We start from the raw sequence: 2,527 nt of genomic DNA, 5'->3' as shown, positions 1-2,527 counted from the left end.
AAATTGAAACTAAAATATACATAGAACTAAATAAAAAATATGCCTATTACAGTTGTAGGATGCAGCAAAATCTCTTCATTTAGAAATTTATACACATAAATGTTTTTATTTTAGAATAAAAAAATGAATATTAGAGTTTAGTAAACTAAACTCTATCCTGAAGAAGAGAAATAACAACAGAAGAAAGGAAGGCATGAAAGATAAATGAGGCCATTCATTTTGTTTTATTTTATTTTGCCAGAAACTGTTTCATGCACTGAAAATGCAGCATTGAACAAAATGGACCCTAGCACAGCTCACTTCCTAGTGGATTATAAGAGTTATCACTGATACAGCATATGTATAGTTAGGCCGTGCTCTAAATGCTTTACATAGATTAACTCATTTAGAGAGAGAATGAAACAAGATACAATAGAGAGATTCAAAGACATCCCTCAGTGTGTGTTTTCAACCAACTGGTAAAATGGACAAATCTTGTTACAGTGAATTCAGGAATGGAATGAGAACATGGACAGAGAATGAAGAAGTGAGAAAGCATCTGAAGCGTCCAAGAATCAGGGCCCCTTCCAAGAGGCAGGCTGAACCCTTCAGGCCCAGAGAAGGTACAGTTCCAGAGGAGCGGAAGCCGACGTGACGTTGGACCAGTTCAAGTAAGACAGCTCCTGCACCTACCCTGTTCTCCCCCTGTACATACCTGGAAAAGTAAAGCCCCAGTTAGCTACCTGGGGAAGGCAAAAAAGAGATGGTAAATCAAGACACCCTTTCTTACTTCAAGTTTCCAGCCTAAAACAGTCTCGAGGAGGCAAAAGAGAAATTTTCGATGGTAAATCTCGTTCAGAATTTTGATTAATAGTAGGACTGGATATTTCCATTATTAGACTGTGTTTGCAACTTAAAGTTAGTTAGAACTATCATTCAAGTGGGATTGTTAGAATTTTCATACAGTGCTGGGGGAAAAATCCCACTCTGAAAAATGTTTAACATGATGGGAGGATGATGAGTTATATTTTAATAATGTTGACATAAGTGGTATTCAACATTATTTACATTAATAATATTAAGACCAAAAGAAAGACTTAAATGTAGACAACAGAGGTTAAAATGATAAATAACATCACCCATATATGAAAAATTAAACAAAATCAAAAAGTTATAAAAAATATAACTTACTAAGATTGGTTCAGGAACTAGAAAGACAATAATTGGATAGCCATTAAAGAAGCTGAATCATGCCTAGGGCAATACAAAATTACCCTAATTAAGGACATGTTAGATGTAGGTGTGTCGAATCAGAAGTTTGAAATTGTCTCATAGAGAAAATGTGTTGCTATCCAACTTTTATGGAAAAAAAATTTATTACAAACTCTTCCAGAAAATAGAAAAATAGGAAGCACCCCTAGTTTATTCTACAAGGTTAGTATAAACTTTGTAAGAAATTGCACGTGTGACAAAGGAATCATACAAGTCCATTCATTCATGAGCAAAAGTAGAAAATTCCAAATAAAATGTTAACAGACCAGATACAGCAGTGCACCCCCCCCCCCGCAAAAAAAAGATGCAATTGCATTTTTTTTTCCCCAGAAAAGTAAGCATGGTTTAACATTAGGGGGAAAAAAGTGATGTAAATTTTCCACAGTAACATAACAGATGAAAAATATGTAATCATTTAAATAAATGTGATAAAAGAATCTGATACGTATTCACTCCCGATAACAGTAAATTAGGAATAGAAGGACAGTTCTTCAGGATGCTTTTCTGAACAGGCTGGTTTCCAGCAGTCTTGTAACTAGCCTGAGCTGTGTCGCTAAGCTCTGATCCCAGTACTGGAAGCATGCTGGTTAACACTGCTGCTTCTGTAACTATGGATCCAAGAAGTTTTAGGGTGGTTTTTACCGACTCGTCAGCATTGTTTATTGGTAAGAGCGAGGCTGATGGTTTGCAACTGGTCATAGGGAGACCTCCAGAGATCACTACTGTTGAGGCTGATTTTGTAGCAGGAATATGTAAAATATTAAAACAAACAAAGACACACACAGCGAGATTCCTGGACTCTCTAGTTCCAAGGTGTACTGTGTACATATAGGAAGGTGGTTTCTGATTCAAAACAGACAGTGCTTACAGCCATGAACTGTATGGAAGGTACAGGTAGGAGCCTGTACCAGGCCTCCCCAGGCCCCTTGCTGTGAGACAGCCTTTGACAGTGATCCAAATCCTACCGCAACACTGTCGTTATATGGTTTCCTTTCTCTCTAATAAATTATAGATTTGTATTGTTATTTGGGGTCCTAACAGTCTTTCTTCTTTAGCATTCAAACCCTGTCTTAGTACAGTTGACATTAGAGATGGGATTTCTTACAAGACTCTGACTCATTTTTGCTAAAAGTATGGCTTAGGCATTATTTAGAAAAAGGACAATTCTGATAAAGGGGATGGAAATGAACTATTGACGCAGGGGTGGTTGCCAAGCCGCAGTAAATGATTTAAAGTAGCACAGGCTTTGAAATCAGTTACTGATAAGACTTTCCAT

At 36.9% G+C, this 2,527-nt stretch overlaps 1 long non-coding RNA gene across 1 annotated transcript in view; it reads left to right on the top strand.

Moving 5' to 3' along the window:
• The first annotated feature begins 259 nt into the window (after positions 1-259).
• LOC111743697 overlaps positions 260-2,527 on the top strand; it is a 21,455-nt gene continuing 19,187 nt past the window's right edge. Inside the window, exon 1 of the long non-coding RNA XR_002781839.1 lies at positions 260-650. This is a non-coding gene — a long non-coding RNA (uncharacterized LOC111743697). The remainder of the gene's footprint in view (positions 651-2,527) is intronic.

This window comes from Pteropus vampyrus, unplaced genomic scaffold (assembly GCF_000151845.1).
Source record: "Pteropus vampyrus isolate Shadow unplaced genomic scaffold, Pvam_2.0 Scaffold119, whole genome shotgun sequence".
NCBI lineage: Eukaryota > Metazoa > Chordata > Mammalia > Chiroptera > Pteropodidae > Pteropus > Pteropus vampyrus.
This window is presented reverse-complemented; position numbering and strand designations above follow the sequence as displayed.